Below are 17,628 nucleotides of genomic sequence, written 5' to 3'. Positions count from 1 at the left end.
CGAACAAGAAAAACTTGCTCTCCAACAAGCCAAAAAGGCTATGGGTGCCAAGGATACTGCTGTATTGGAAGCGAAGGGAGCCACTACCCGAGAAAATAGCATGCTCGAGCTAATGTTGGAAGCTAGCACGGATATGTTAGGTATGTTTCTCCAACCTCACAATGCCTCCTCTTTATTTTGCTGTGCCCTCCTTCAAATTTCTTGCCTTGTCGCTTAATAGGCTCGGTTCTTGATGCTGCCGCCGAAGATCGAAGAGTGAACGAGAGAACGAATCTTCTTGTCAATCTTTCCCTTAACCATGGCTGTTTATTCGGGCCACCCACGAACGAACCCGAGCAAATTGTCGGGTTCCAAGATCGTGCTTGCCAAGTGCGCGAATTTCTCAATTTTTGCACGACAACATTAACCCTTGTTTACAAGACTTTGTTTCCTCGAAATGAGGTTCCCAAAACTCTTCCTGAATTGCTCGGAGATATTCGAGAGATGCTCCCCGCATTCATAATTTTGTGCGAGCTTAATTGACTCGTTGGAGCAAGGTTCGCCATGATTATGATAAATATTTGTCATCCAAAATTAGACCTGACGAAGATTGTTGCTGATTGCCGGCCAAGAAATCGCGGCGAAAAAATGATATTGACACAATCAATGAGATGGTAGCTCCGGTGGCCGAGTCGATGATAGATGAGCTTCTTCGGATGGACTCGGAATTCTTCGTCAAGGGGTCCTATGCTGAACATAAAACAACCAGAGGCTTGTCCATAGATAGTATTTTAGGCTTTGACTGATTTGCACCATATTGCAAAACCTTGTGTCTCTATCTTTTTTGATTTATTTTTTATTTCCGAAGAAATTTGTTGTATATTGCAAAGTGCTCTATATTGTTGGAGCCCCCGAGCCTTCTGGCTAGAGTTTGTACTGTTTTTTCCATCTTGAAGATTTTTCCTTCTGTTGTAATAAGACATCCTTGTTTTTTCATTGATGGATTGCAAGCCCCCGAGTATCTTAATGTCGAAGTTCTATATTTTTGTTGCGAGGTTCTTGGACGAAAGCAATAAGATTTTTGACGTGTACACTATATTTATAATTGTTGGCTTCCGATTTTTATATTTGGCGAGGTATTAGTGTACCAAGGCGAAATATTTCGGTAAGTCTAGTTTGTCTATATTGTACGTATTTTGAGACTTAAAGGCGTTGAGCCCCCGAGCGTGTCGAAGAATAAGAAGTATATCTCCACTATCTTTATTATATTGCAGCACCGCGAGCCCGCCTCATTAAAAACCTTTCCGGCCCCACTCGGTGCCCCGAAAAGGAAAAGAGTGCGTCTGAAAACTCGCGGGCGTTTCAGTACATTGTATTTTTACAGAGAAGGGCTATATTTCAGCTCTAGGCGTAGAACCTCCTGAGCTGCGCCACGTTCCAGGGGGTTTTCTCGGGAACCCCTGTCTTCTTGTCCTTGATCCTGTACGCTCCTCCGTCGATGACTTCTGTGACGATGTAAGGTCCCAACCATGGTGACTCGAGCTTCTCTGTACTTTGCTGGTTGAGCCGTAGGACCAAATCACCGACCTGGAAAGATCTCGGTCGCAATCGTCGACTGTGGTAGTTCTTCAGGTCTTGCTGGTACTTGGTAACTCGTGACAGTACTTCATCTCGAGCTTCATCGAGTGCATCCATATCATCCTCCCGAACTTTTCGTGATGTTTCTTCGTCATACTCTGTTACTCTTGGAGAATCGTGCTCTATTTCAATTGGTAGTACGGCTTCAGCTCCGTGGACGAGGAAGAACGGGGTTTCTTGTGTCGCCGTGTTTGGTGTTGTTCGGATGCTCCACAAAACACTTGGCAATTCTTCTGGCCAGGTGTGTCGAGCCTTTTCAAGCGGTCCTAGCAGACGTTTTTTAATGCCATTGCAGATGATACCATTGGCTTTCTCGACTTGACCATTAGTTTGGGGATGTGCAACTGATGCGAAGTGCAATTTGATGCCCACTTCTGCACAGTATGCCTTGAACTCCTTCGACGTAAAGTTGCTGCCATTATCTGTGACGATGCTGTGAGGTACTCCAAATCGAGAAACGATGCCCTTCACGAACTTTATTGCCGATGCTTGCATCCGGTGAATTTATTGGCTTCGCTTCTACCCACTTGGTGAATTTGTCGACAGCAACCAACAGGTACTCGTATCCTCCTGGCGAAGCTTTGTGCAACTTGCCTACCATGTCGAGTCCCCACTGGGCAAAGGGCCACGACAATGGTATTGGCATTAGTTCTGCCGCCGGAGAGTGCGGTTTTGCGGCAAATCTCTGGCACGCGTCGCAAGTTCGTACTATCTCTTTTGCGTCCTCGATTGCTGTCAACCAGTAGAATCCTGCCCGAAAGACCTTGGCTGCAATAGCTCGACTACTTGCGTGGTGACCACATATTCCCTCATGCACATCCTTTAGGATTATTCTTCCTTCTTCGGGTGTGACACACCTTTGCAAGACGCCTGAAATACTTCGCTTATATAACTCCCCTTTGACCACCGTGAAAGCTTTCGATCGTCGAATAACTCGCCTTGCTGCAACTGGATCGTCGGGTATTTCCTTCCTGAGGATATACGATATGTACGCTTGCATCCAAGGGACTTCTATCATCATCACAAGTTCTTGGTCCTCTTCGTCCTCCACGGTTTCTTTGAGAGACGCCGAAGTTTTTTCTTCTTTTGCTTTTTTCTGCATCTTCTTCGGCTTCATTGATCTCTCCGCTATTTCTTCCCAAAATACGCCTGGCGGGATTGGAAGGCACTGTGACCCGATGTTTGCGAGGACGTCGGCTTCATCATTGCTCAGTCTATTGATATGATTTACCTCGCATCCATCAAACAGCTTCTCAAGCTCATTGTATACCTCCTTGTATGCTATCATGCTATCATTGACTGCATCACATTGGTTCATAACTTGCTGAGCCACCAATTGTGAGTCGCCAAAGATTTTTAGTCGAGTTGCACCGCAAGCTTTCGCCATCCTCATCCCGTGTATAAGGGCTTCATATTCTGCTTCATTGTTGGATGCGTTTGGGAACGTCATCCGTAGGACATACTTTAACTTGTCGCCTTCAGGTGATATGAGTATCACTCCTGCGCCACTCTCTTGGATCCGTCGAAGTTCATTGTCCAAGTTCTCGACAAATCTGGGGGTCCCGTGTTTTGCAGCTCCATCCATTCTGCGATGAAATCTGGCAAAACTTGCGACTTGATTGCCTTTCTTTTTTCATACGTGATGTCCCGAGGGAAAGTTCTATTCCCCAAAGGGAGACACGCCTCGTAGCTTCCGGATTGTTCAGGTATATTTGAGAGAGGTGCTTCATTGACTACTATTATCGGGTGTGCCGAAAAATAGTGGCGCAACTTTCTTGCTGTTGTAATCACTCCATATGCTAGTTTCTGGTACTGCGGGTACCGCTGTTTGGAAGGCGATAAAACTTCACTAATAAAATATACCGGCCTTTGCACTCCATGGAGTTTTCCTTCTTCTTCTCTTTCGACAACTAGCACCGTACTAACCACTTGGGGTGTGGCTGCGATGTACAACAGGAGAGGTTCCTTTTCCTTCGGCGCCACCAGGACTGGTGGTGTCGAGATTGTGCGTTTCAGATCCTCGAAAGCTCTATCGGCTTCTTCGTTCCACTGAAATTTCTCCCCTTGCTTTATCAAGGCGTAGAACGGTAGTGCTTTTTCTCCCAGCCTGGCGACGAATCTACTCAAAGCTGCGACTCGCCCAGTTAATTGCTGTATTTCTTTTAACTTGGTTGGCTTCCTCATCGTTACGATGGCTTGTATTTTGTCGGGATTTGCTTCAATCCCTCTTGCTGAAACTAAGAACCCAAGAAGTTCTCCTGCTGGGACGCCAAAAGAGCATTTCGTCGGGTTTAGCTTGAGGCAGGATTTGTCGAGGTTATCAAAAGTTTCCTTGAGATCTTCGATCAACGTCGTCCCCTTTTTTGACGTTATGACTACATCATCAATGTATACTTGCACATTTTTCCAATCTGTGTTGCCAAACACTTCTGCATCATCCTCTGATACGTTGCTCCCGCGTTTTTCAAACCAAAAGGCATTGTTTTGTAGCAAAACACTCCGTAAGGTGTGATGAACGTTGTTTTTACTTCATCTTCTTCTTTTAATCTAATCTGGTTATAACCAGAATACGCGTCCAGGAAGGAAAGACGTTCGCATCCTGCCGTGGAGTCGATAATTTGGTCGATCCTCGGGAGGGGAAAGTGATCCTTTGGACAATGTTTATTGAGACACGTAAAATCGACGCACATGCGAAGGACTTTAGTGTTTTTCTTCGGCACCAACACTCGGATTTGCTACCCATGTGGCCTCCGTATGCGGCTCTTTGATAAAACCAGCTTCTCTTAGTCGATCGATTTCTGACAGCATAGCTTGCGGTTTGGTTCCGAAAAACGTCGCAAAGGTTGTTTGATTGGTCTCGCTAGTGGATCCAAGTTTAGGTGGTGCTCGGCAAGTTCCCTGGGTACTCCTGGCATGTCAGCTGGACACCATGCGAAGATTTTCCAGTTCTCACGGAGGAACTCGACGAGCGCGCTTTCCTATGCGAGGTCCATGTCATTTGCGATGGATGTCGTCTTTTTTGGATCTGTCGGGTGAATCTGCACCTCCTTAGAATTTTTCTCAGTGTTGAAAGTTGATTCTTTATTTGGCCTTGCAACGTCTGGCAGCACGTCGTAGTCAGTCATGAGCCTTGATGCCAAATACTCAGCTTGCATCCCGAAAGTTTCTGATAGTCGATGAAAATCCTTGTCACATTTATCGGCTAGGGCGAAGCTTCCTTTGATTGTGATTGGTCCCTTGGGTCCGGGCATCCTCCACAATAGGTACGTGTAATGTGGTACTTCCATAAATCTAGCATATGCTGGTCGTCCCAACAGAGCGTGGTATTGTGACGGGAAATCTACGACTTCAAACTCCAATTTCTCGATTCTGTAATTTTCTCGGGTCCCAAACCGAACGTCGAGATTAATCTTCCCCAACGGATAGCTTGGCTTCTCCGGTGTGATGCCGTGGAATCTCGTGTCTCGTTGGTTTCAGGTTTGCTAGGGATATATTCATCTTCCTTAATGTATCTGCGTACATAAGGTTCAAGCTGCTGCCACCATCTATAAACACGCGAGACACGTCGAATCCTGCGATGACCGCTGGTAGTATGAGTGTTGACTGCCATGGTCGAGGAACTTGCTGCGGATGATCTGCTATAGTGAAGCCAATGTCTTGCCCTGACCAATTAAGGTACTCAACTCGTTGGTGGAGGCATTTTCTCCGCCATGAACACCGTCGCGAGATTACTTTCTCGAGTTCTATTGGATGGCCTTCCCTTCGAATCATCGAGACCGCTCCATTAGAGTTGGGATCAACATAAGGTGGTGGTGCGAGCGCCGCCGCTATTCTTAGCTGATGTCGATTGTCATCTGTTATCGCGGGAGGAGGTGGCAGGTGAACCTCACTTCTGGGTTCTCGAGGATTTCTTTGCGCTGCCTGAGCATTAGCATGCCCTGCATATCTCAGCATTGCCTGGAAATTTCGACAATCCTTCTGCAGATGTCCCGACTGTCTTTTTCCGTTCGTGTCGAGGAAAAAGTGCATCTGACACGGCCCGTTCATCATTTCTTCGGGAGACACAAAAGGCCTCTGGAACCTTGGCCCGCTATTTTGCCTATTGTGTCGAGATTCATCTCTATTGTCACCTCGTTGCTCATTACTTCTCTGGTAATCATCTCTGTTGTTTCCTCCTGCACTTGCTCGGAAACCAGCCGAAATTTGACCTGGAGCATCATAACTCGAGTACTACCGAGGAAATCGTCGCCTTGGTTGATAATTTCGACCGCGGTCCTCCTCTGGCGACCTATGCCGTTTGTTGTGGACAGCATCTTCTCCATCTGCCCATCTGTTTGCTATTTCCATTAATGCAGACACTGTCTTTGGATTGGTTCTTCCCAAATCTTCGACAAAATCTCCACGTCTGATCCCTGCGACAAATGCATCTATTGCCCTCTCGTCAGATATATTTTCCGCCGAGTTTTTTATGATGTTCCACCTTTGGATATATTTTCTCATTGGCTCGTTCGGCTTCGTCGACACGCCCGTAACTCCTCTAGAGACGCGGGTTTCTTGCGAGTGGATCGGAAATTCTTGACGAATATGTCCTCAAAGCTATCCCAGCTGTCGATAGACCCTGGAGGAAGCTTTTTGATCCAAGATCGTGCGGCTCCACTTAAATGCACTTGAATGCTTTGCATGGCTGTTGCCCTGGTCCCTCCAGTTAACTTCACCGTCTCGAGGTAATCAACTAGCCAATCCTCTGGATCTTGCAGGCCGTCGAATTTCTTGAAATTATCAGGCAACTTAAATCCCGAAGGGACTCGAGTTTTTCGTACTCTCCTTGTGAAGCACGGCAAACCGCACATATCCTCGTCGTTTAATTCTGGGGAATACCGATGTTCCCTTCTGCTTTGCCGTGCTCTGTCTACCCTTGCTTGTGCTGCCGTGTCTCTTGCTCCACTTGTTCCTTCGACATTTGCTGCTGCTGCCGTAGGTCGTGGACTATTTTACCTTGCTGCTCCTTCTGGCGGTGTTGATGCAAACGTCGTTCCCATGGCTTCAGCTCCTGCCACTGCCATGTTGTACAATGCCTCCCTTAGATCTCCTGGAGGTGGCCTAGATGCAAGGATAAAGGCTTGTGTCGCCATATACCCAGCTTCTGATGTCTTGGGGATAATGTTCTCTCTTGTGTCTATCGACATAAAAGACATGTCGAGATTTTGAACCAGGTACTCTCTTTCTCCTTCGGGTATGTGTTGCAATCTTGACCTTGCTCTGTTCCGAGCTTCTCTATGGCTATCTCCCGAGGTTCCAGATTGTCGACTTAACTCCGCCCTTCGCCTGCTTGACGCGGAGGCTGCCTCCTTTCTTCTATTTAAAGCTTCTGTCTGTTTTTGCAATTCCCTTGCAGCTCGTGCGAGCCTATATTGATATGCTTGCAACTCTGCTGGCGTGGCTGTTGTAGCCATTGGTTCTGAACCGTCCATAGCTCTTGCGGCTCTATCCCATGCTGCCTGCGGAAGCTGAACTCTATCGCGAGGTTCAGGGCCGACGTATTTACTGCCTAGACCTTGTCGTAGATTAGAGGGATCAACGTATGGATTTCCCAACTCGTCGAAAGCCTCAGATGTTTCCTCCTGGTCACGGCTTGGCTCTCCGATAACATAAATCTGATGATGCTTTGTATTCAGATCTATGTTGGGTTTGGTGACACCATCATTTAGACTGGTGAAGACCTTGCCCATTGTAGTAGATTTGTCGATGAATCTGTAGCTGTCGACACTGCTTGAGCCATCGCTTATATATGAGTCCGCAGATGACTCAAACGACATGTCGCTGAAGATCTTGGCGAGTTTTTCTCTTGCCCTAGTGCTGATGAAGCGTGACGACGAAGTTTCTTCCTCTCCTGATTCGGTTGACGATGTATAACTTGAAAAATCGGAATCGACCGCCGACGATCCCGACGAAATCGGAATTTCGACACGATACGATCCTTCTTTCTCGACGCGAAAGTGAAACCTTCCGAACGTCACCTCCATAGGCTCCTCCAGATGTGCATATGCATCCAAACGGGATGGTGGGTGAGGAACAAAATCGACAAGACCAGTTGCGATCTGTTTACCTCGATCCATTGTGTTGTTTGCGGTTGATGAAGTCGACGATCTTGAACGTGCCATCGAGATCGGATCCTTGACGCCTCTAATCCCCACAGACGGCTCCAATTGACAAGGTATCAACTTGTCAATGCCTATGGATTGTAGGCTAGGGTTTAGTTGGAAGTAGAGGGCAAGTAGATCTCGAAGGTTTCAGCTCGAAAAGTACTCGACGATTATGAAAACTAGGGTTTGTAAAAAATGATTCGATGATCTCGCGTCCCTCGACTCCCCCTTATATAGGAGGCGGAGCCGAGGGATTCGTGCTGTACAAGTTACAAAGTCCGGGAAGGTTTCTAACTCATCCCGTAAGATTACAAATAAGACTTTCTATTACAACTCTAGCTTTCCTTAATAATATCTTGGGCTTCCGAATCTTCTTATTCTTCGGGTAATGGGCCTTCAGTAAACCCCGGGTACTATCTTCGGCAGGCCCATTTGGGATGCCTATGTCACACGCGCCATCAGCTGGTCTTCTCCACTTCACCCTTAAATGAATACAACAGTTTAAAACTTTCCTGCCAATTACCATAAATAGAATCCATAGCATGTTGTTTTCCATTGAAAACCCTCATGTATGGTACCTCTATCTTGAACTTTTCTTTGAGCTTCTTCTGCAACTCCTTTGTACCCACTTGATGATCTTCTGTCACCCACCGTTTTACTTCTTCAGCCACCCATCTTGACTTGGCTCTATTGATTGTTTCCTTCCTCAGGGTTGATTCCAGACATGTGTGCCTAAAAGAGTTCACTTTGACTTGAACATTCGTGCTATTTCGCATTTTAGACGCGTGCATCCTCCATGGACAATCTTCAGTTGGACAGTGCATTCTGTAACGTACTCTGTCGCTCTTGTCAACTTCAAATGTATGCTCTGCCTTGATGCAGTATGTCACAAGTGTATTTCTACACTCATTCATGGATGCAAAGATGGTACCTTCTTCCATCTGAGAGTTTGCAGGGTCCCATTCAATAGCTGGAAGGTCTTCGTCCTCAACCTCCTCATCATCAATCACAAAAGCCTCATTGTCACACTCATCTCAGCTTTCAGCCCGACATGGCCGCCGTAAATTCTGCACAACATCAGAATATAGCCTCTCTTCACCATCGATGTATTCAGGCTCCACTTCTCTTGGGACCCTACTGCAGGTGCCCATGTTTGACGAGCCACCACGTCGCCGTGCACTAACTGAAGCTCCCCTAACTGAACTGTTCTGCCTAGAGCTGCCATTACGACGACATGAATCCGTCCGAGAAGGTCCAACCGCCGGCACAACCACATCATTTTGCAGCCTCACATGAAATTGCTCTTTCTCCTTATGCTTAGCAAACATGGTAGCGAGCTCTTCATCATTACTAACTTTCACCCAATCACTTCCCCCATCGTAGTATTTGAATTCCACTTCATCATGCATACCCCAAGGATATGGGCCACAAATTACCTCGCCAAATTGTCTAAAACTCCAATTACAATCCATTGGCAACCGATAATCAAACCCTCCTTGGAATTTCTTTTGATCCTTTGCATCCACAATGAATCGCTCCCTTCTAATGTTCACCAAGAAAGCAAACCGCAATTCCATCCTAATCAACCATAAACAGAGAGGCAATGAGCACACCAAAAGCAAAATCAAACGCAATAAGCACTCCATGTCAAATCGACTACTGCACTGCACAAGAAAGCTCATTAGGAACAAGGCTTACCCCTCGGGAACCCAGTCGTGGACGCGGCAGGTCTCCGGCCCGACGCCTGCCTCGCCAAGGTCGTCGCCGCCACTAGCCATTTAGTCGAGCAGTTGGAGGGCGCAGTGGCGGAACGAGCGACTACGTCGCAAGACGGTGGGGGTAGAGCAGGTGCTCCTGGAGGCGGTTGCGGTGGAGCAGGTGTCCACGCGGGACGGCCGCGCGGCGGCGCAGGTGGTGGCGTCACAGGTGGTGGCGGCGCAGGTGGTGCCGGCAGGGGCGCGGATGGTGGTGGGTGCAGCGGATCGGTGTGAGGCTGTGTGGCGGGAGCAGGGGTAGTTCGGTCTTCATCTATTTGTCATTGCACGGTCCCACCTGTAAGATCCGGCCCCACTTTCAGTAACGGCAAGAGACGGAAACGTTTGAAGCCTGGCCGTTTGGCCTCGACAGAGCAGTCGCGCCAGAAGCGGTGGCAAAACTGAGCATCATTCTGCTCTAGTGGCAAAACTGAGTCATGCGCGAGCTATAGTGGCAAACCAATAATTAACCCTTTCTGAAACCTATGTCCCAATTATCGTAGTTTCCTGATATTTAGATATTTGCTGATAGTGACTTGTATCTGTGATATTGCTGTTTCATGTTGATACAAAAATAGAATAACATGATAAAACGTATTTAAAGATAGTTGCATCATGAGAACTCTCCCAATAATTATTGGCTGGGTATGCCTGGCCTTAACTGATTGTGTCTGGCTGAAGGCTTTGTTTTAAGAGCGAAGACTATCTTCAGGGTGAAAACCTAAGATTTTTGATAGGACGACGGCGGCGCTGGTGCACTGTTTCCTTCTTGGAGGCGTCGCTTTTTAAGAGTCTGATTTTCAGGTGTTGTCTTGTGGTGGTGGTTGTATTACTGTTGCTAGGGCTGTGATGTTGTAGCAGGACTTTTATTTCTTAGTTTTCTCTTCTTTTTTTAGCTGTGTGCATCCGTAATATTTTAGGGCATTGCGTTGTTGCAGAGGCTGAATGTAATTGGTATCCTTCGATATTAATATATTCCCTTTATTGAAAAGAAGCAATCAGTACATATTGATATTCTGATATCATCACGGATCAGAGGTGGTTTATTCCGCTGAAACCAAGCAGGAACAACGACAAACGTGGTTGGTTCAGAAATGGTAACGTAAACGTAAGTGTGATCAAATTACAATGGTACTGTTAATGGAATTGGTAAAAACAGAAACCTGTTTGGTTCAACAAATGTATCGGTATCGAAAGCAAGACATCCAATTGAAAATCTAGAGGAGGCAGAGGAGGACATGTGCATGAAACTTCTGATAGAGCGCCGTACAAGCTCGTCACGTGGTCCTGTGGAGGGGACAGGCAGCCGCCGGAAGATCTTCGTTTGGCTGGGTGCTCGCAAGTCGCAACGTGGATTGGAGAGAAAAAAATCTTGCACTGGTGTTGCTCCTCGCAACGTGGATTTAGCTGGGGTACGAGCAGAATCGGCCGTGAATAGGGATGTGATCTGTTTGGGCGGTATTTGTTTACTGATCATTGCTACCATACATGATTAAGGTCATGTTTGTATTGAGTGTAAACTTTGTCTGCTCCCATGTACTACCTCCGTTTGAAGGAATAAGGCGCACGCGTATTTCAAGATAAACTTTGACCATAAAAATTAAATAACAAAATCTTGATTATATTATATGTAATTAGTATCGTTGGATTCGTATTGAAAAGCATTTTTTAATGATACTAATTTCATACAAATAATCCTTATCTATTTGAAGTAATTCTTGATCAAACAAAAAACTCGTAAAACGAGGGTGCCTTATTCCTTGAAACGGAGGTAGTATTTAATTAAATATGCCGGTGGACATACAAACATTACATCCATTCCAAACACAGCCTAACGGTTTATGATGCCGCTCGACAGGTGGAAAGATCCGAACCAAACACGTTCTGCATTTTTAAATCGGTATGATGTTAGGCGGAAATGGACGTCGGCGGATGTACGAGTGCTACATGGATAAATCGGCTTATGTCCGATTTGTAGTTATCTAATTATTCACAGAACACTGCCCGGAAAACTAATAAGGAAAAAAGTTCTTCTTAAAACTGTTATGCCAATAAGTTATCAGATTCAGATTTGCAGAACAGCACATGCATTCTCGTACAACAATACATGTTTGTCACTGAACAAGCTACGGAATTAATCACAATAGAAGTAGAGCCATGGAAACCGGGAAAAGTCAAGAGCGAGATAGCCACATTAATATTATTGCCCACCCACACCCATCTACGAATCTCTATATACAGCTAGTGCACACTTGTGTAAGCCAGCAGCCTGCTGTTACTCACGTTTAGCTCCCATGAAGACACTACTACACCATGCACACAGATCGATCTGGTTGGTGACAATGTGCAAGATATGTTGATTTGACTGTTGTATATATGCACTACTCGATGCACAGACCACAATGTCTTGTTATGAGAAAGTTGATGTAGATATATGAATAGGCGACATCGGGGAATGTCTGATAACTAGCAATGGTGTCAAAACTCATGTTTAAATTGAAATAAGCAGCCTTGAGCTCCGAGGAGACCATATAGCATCCAGGCCTCTACTTTCAGAGCGCTACTGGCTTTTGCTGCTCAAAAGAGATCTGACCAAATAGGTGCTGGAGGGGTCTAGTACTACTAGACTAGTAGGCCCGTTCACGGGAGCGCTATCTCGGACGAAAAATGTTTGCGATGCAACTCCAGTGTCTTGTGCGTTGCGAGCAAAGTGTGTGCGTAGATAATCATTTGATTTTTTTTTGGCGTGATCAATAAACCCGCTTAGCGGACCAGGTCTACATATCATTCCATGTTTCCCTTGCCTGTAGGGTCTGGACGTTGCAACATAACCATCTTGTTAATAAAACATTCCTGTAAAATAAAAATGAAAAGTGCAACAGGCTCCGGAGGAGGCTTCGATTCAGATCATTTCCAAACTTCGAGGGACTAAAAACTGGCCATATAAATATCCTGAATTCTTCCGGATGGGCGCGTACCAAACCAAAGTTCAGGGCGGACGCTCCGTGCGTCGAGCTGTCAAAGAAATGATAGGCTAGCTGATATCACATGTTGTTTTTCAAAAAATTGTAATTTTTAAATCGTGCGGCGAAATTACAATCCGTTTTCACTTCTAGAATCCCCACGACGAGAGCTTCGAACCTAGACCGCATTTTCATATGTTTTGACGTAAATTTTTAACGAGCAACTTTGATGCGCGACAGAGCAACTTTGTTGTGTAGCAAAACAATTTTGGTGTGCGGCAAAGCAACTTTTGTGTGCAACGAACACGTACATTTTTTGGTACACGAAGGCACAACTTTAGTGCCCACCAACGATTTTGGTGTCCTTCGAAGCAATTTCAATCTGTGAGAAAGCAACTTTGGTGCCAACAGAGCAACTTTGATGCCTGAGGACACAATTTTGGTGCCAACACAACAACTTTGGTGCCTGGCGACACAACTTTGGTGCCAACACAACAACTATCATGCGCGACCGAGCAACTTTTGTTCTTTGGTGCATGACGATGCAATTCTGGTGTCCGACATCGCAACTTTGGTGCATGACGACACAATTTTGTTGCCTTACAGCGCAATTAATGGTGACCTAAAGAGCAACGTTGGGTGTCAGAATAACTTTGTTGCTTGCTGACGCAATTCTGGTGCCCACAAGAGCAACTTCAGTGCCTAATAGTGCAATTATGGTGCCTAATAGCGCAACTTTGATGCCTGGCGGTGCAATTATGGTGCCCGTTAGAACAAATTTGGTGCTCACGATTTCGGGAAGCAGCCACCTGTGCCGTGTACCACTATTATGAAGCCGTCGGAACCAGACGAAGCAACTTTGAAACCCGACGGACCAACTTTGCTGCCCTGCAGAGCAACTTCGGAATCCGACGGAGCAACTTTGCTGCCGGACAGAGCAACTTTGGTGCTCACGGCACATTTTTGGTGTCCGACAGAATAACTTTTGTACCTTAGTGTGCAACTCTAGTGTTTACAATGCCCGACATAAATTTTTTTCGTCGCGTACCAAAATTGCTTAGTCGCTCACCTAAGTTGCTTTGTAGCGAACCAAAGTTGCTTCTTAATTTTTTTTGTCAAAATATATGCAAGCGAGACCTAGTTTTGAAGATCTTGTCCCGATGATTTCAAATGTGAAAACGAATCATGTCGAAAAAATTTAACAAAATTTTTTACATGTACATCTTCATAATATATGTTCGTTCGTCAAGTTTCACGAAAAATCAATATTTTTTGTGGTCTATATAAAAAAGAGAAAACTTATCTTGTGAAAAGCATTAGATCTACAATATCTAGCTGGCCTACTCGTTGCAGGCACGTTTAGAAAAGAAAAAGGGTGTAAGCACGTGCGAACCAGCTAATTAATTGTGGAATCTTTCCGTTTTTATCAAAGGGGATAAACTTTCCTAATATAGAGGGTATGCTGAACACAGCAAACGAGCATGTGGCCGCCCGCTAGACGTATCCTATAAATATTATATATTGTACATTTTCGCCCACTGATAATAAGAGCTGATGAAATATAAATTTTAAGGATGGCCATGGTGTGGAGTATTATATATATGATACTAGTGTATGCTACTACCCGTGTAATGCAATATCATATTTCTATCATATGTAATTATTTGGAAAATCTCAATGTAAATGTATGCATAAGATGTATTTGTTATTAAATTTTATAATTTTGAGTATTAGGATACAACATTATTATATGATACAACTATCACCTATAACACAAATATAAAAGTATTGTTATTTTCACGTGTCAGAGGCATCATAAATTTGTTTATGTCATTCTCTATATCATTCATGTTATAATAAAAATCCCACTAAAAATCAAAATCTTTATGTGGTTCCTTAGTAAGAAAGCCCTTTTGACCCGTGATAATCTAGCAAAGAGGAACTGTGACGCTGAGGAATCAGTGGAACATTTGTTTATTTCCTATCATTTTGCTAGGCTTATTTGACGGGTGGTTTTTGCTGCATATAATATTTCACCTCCATCTTGTTGAAGTGTATAAGTAGATTGCCTAGCCCTTTTCATCAGTTCGGATTTTTGGTTCAAGTGGCTAGTGCATGAAGCATAACATGGTATCAGAGCCACAGGTCTCGAGTTCAAATCCTGGCTTTCACAATTTATTCTAAAAAATCTCGCAGCCGCCGCCCACCCCGGCACCCTGCCGTCCCGCGCCCGGCCGCCGTCGCTGCCTCTTTGCCTCTCTACACGTGTTGACTTGTCTTCTCGTCTTTCCGTCACACGTGAGAGGGGGTGTTGAAGTGTATAAGTAGATTGCCTAGCCCTTTCTATCAGTTCGGACTTTTGGTTCAAGTGGCTAGTGCATGAAGCTTAACACATCCAATATCACAAATTTGTTTGGGAATTAGCTTAATGGAACTGACAAAACTGATAAAGCTAGGATTCGCATTGGTGTTTCGGCTTTATGTTGGTCAATTTGGAATTGCAGAAATGATATTATTTTTAATAGAAAGGACTCTACTAATTTCTTGCAGGTTATTCACACTATGGTGCACTGGATCCAACTATAGCGCTTCTTGCTCCCGGAGGATCAGCAAGAGTGCATGGTTTCTGGATGCAACCGCCTTCGAATGGTTGCTCAGGATATTTTCTACCAGGCTACTTGGCGGCCTATTAAGAGATTACAGGATGCCTAGATTGCTTAGCAGTTTTCTATTTTTTTGGTGGTCGATTTTTGTATCGACCCTCCGTGATCGTTGAATTGTAAACTTTAAATATTTTTTGTTTAATAAAAAGTTGTGTGCATAAACCGATGCAGAGGTCAGAGCTCACCCCATTTCGAAAAAAAAAACGCAACCAGTACACGACAGATCCATTCATGTCAGGAAGAAAACAGTCCCCTTACTGAACCGTAGGAATGTGATCGTATCGGAATTTTCTGTTACCATATCCTATACCACACTTTTTGAAGGACTAGAACGAATCGCATATTAATCAGTTGCGATTTACATGCGGATATACTAGACCTCTACTCCGAGCAAAAATGGAGCAGCCTCAGGGGCGAAAGCAAAATTAATCGGACATGCACACGTATAAGTAGATCTCCAGAAACTCAATTTGATTCCCGTGTGTGTATGATCCCTCTACCATAAAAAAATATTTATGTGTTAAAAAAATTTGACAATTTTTGTTTTCATGTACAACTCCATAATATATATGTGTTCGTCAAGTTTCAAAAAAAAATGATATATTATGTAGTGTGACAAGTCTTTGTTTTAGCACCGAATTTTATCTTTTTTACACCACACTACAAGTCGATTTTCCATGAAACGACTTTGTGAGCGTGTAGCACATGAAGGTATACGTGCGAAATTTTTGTTTCAGATTTTTTGACATTTTAAAATGTGTATAACATGCATCTCAAAATAAAGAGAGCATAAGCTCCCATGTGCCAAAATATCACTCATGGCAAACCATACATTAAAAAGAATGTATAAAAAAAGTTAAACAAAATGTTAGATTATTAGGCAATTTCCGAGTGAGTTTAATTATCGAAAGCGAGTGTATAACAATCTCGACCAAACGAGTGTGTGCATCTCGATTCGATACCTCCGTTTATCCAGAAAGAACTAGGCCAAACAGTTCTGGTTTGACTTGCAGGTTGATCTTCTTGATCCGGAGAACTCGTCCTTGCTTCGGTTCGAGGCGCTCTGGGAGTCCAAGTAAAGCCAAGGCATGCCTTTATTTGTCTCCCCAGAGGTCCAGATTAAAGAGCTTTGTCAAGATTGGCGTATTGATTTTCTTTGATCAGCTAGATGTGAAGATATCTAGAGTAGAGGCAAGGCCCTAGATGTCTCGCACGAGGTGCCGGAAAAGGGCAAGCCCTTGCCCTTATATACTTACTCCCTCCGATCCCTGTTAATTGATTTGACTCGAATTTAATATAAAATTGTACTAAATCCGAGTCAATACTTTAGAAGCTCACCAAAGAATTTTCTTGTGTGCAGTGACTCTGGCAATGATGCGGATTGATGTAGCCCCGCCTATCGTCGACACTACACCATGGCCAAGAAGTCCCCCAAGTGGACCAACAAGCGCAACCCCGCCTATCATCGACACTACACCATGGCCAAGGAGTCCCCCAAGTGGACCAACAACACAAACCCCCGCCATATATGTCAAGGTGAACCCTTTCCTCTCTATGGTCGACCTCAACACCAACGTGAATTGATGCGGGGTGGCCTTCGGTCACCTCCACACCAAGACCAACAAGTCCCCCAAGTGGACCGATGACACGAGCCCGAGCCAAGGCTCTACATGATGAGGTGAACTCCCTCCTCACTACCCTTGATCTTGGTACCCCTTTGGATGGATTGCTACCTCATGCCGACGTGCTATGTGTCATTAGGTACAAGGCGCATCAAGACCCCGGAGAGGAGGAGGCGCCAAGGTCAAGGGAGGGAGAGAAGCAGCTGGACATGGAGATGATCATGAAGCCGAAGCCGACGTCGCTCGAAGCGCTCCAAGGAAGAGACGGACGCTGGCTGGTCCAGGACCCGGTCGGACCGGACCCACAACCGGACGCCCCGGTCACAGGTCCAGTCAACCGGGCGCCAAACTGGGCCAGCTCCCTCGTACCGGGCGACGACCGGACCCAGGACCGGAAACCTCGCAGATTTCCGGTTTGCGCCCGGTCGACCGGACCCATGACCGGACCGCCCGGTGGCAGGCCCGGTCAACCGGCCCCATGACCGGACAGCCCGGTCCCAGGCCCGGTCAGACCGGACCCCGAACCGGATCTGACGGGAAGGCCCCACCAAACTGCCTTAACTTATCCCTTCGCGTACCTGTTCGCCCTTGCTGGCCATGTGTGACTATATAAGTAGCTGGAACCCCTCCTTACCTCTTTAGACTTGTTTTGAACTCAAACCTACCTTTGAGCTTAGTCTCCCTTGGGTATCATCCCTCTGTAATCAAGGCACCTTGGTTGTTGACTTAGATCTTGTTGAAGGAGATTCTAGTACTTGTTACTCTCTCTCCTTCCCCAAGCTCTTCCACTCCAATCCCAATCTCTCTCCGGGAATTCTACCGCGTGTCTCTTCCTCGGAGATTCTATTGGCGTGGTCCATCGAGCC

The sequence above is a fragment of the Lolium rigidum genome, chromosome 4 (genome assembly GCF_022539505.1).
Source record: "Lolium rigidum isolate FL_2022 chromosome 4, APGP_CSIRO_Lrig_0.1, whole genome shotgun sequence".
In the NCBI taxonomy this organism is placed as follows: domain Eukaryota; kingdom Viridiplantae; phylum Streptophyta; class Magnoliopsida; order Poales; family Poaceae; genus Lolium; species Lolium rigidum.
The sequence above is the reverse complement of the archived record's forward strand: the minus strand, read 5'-3'. Positions refer to the sequence as shown.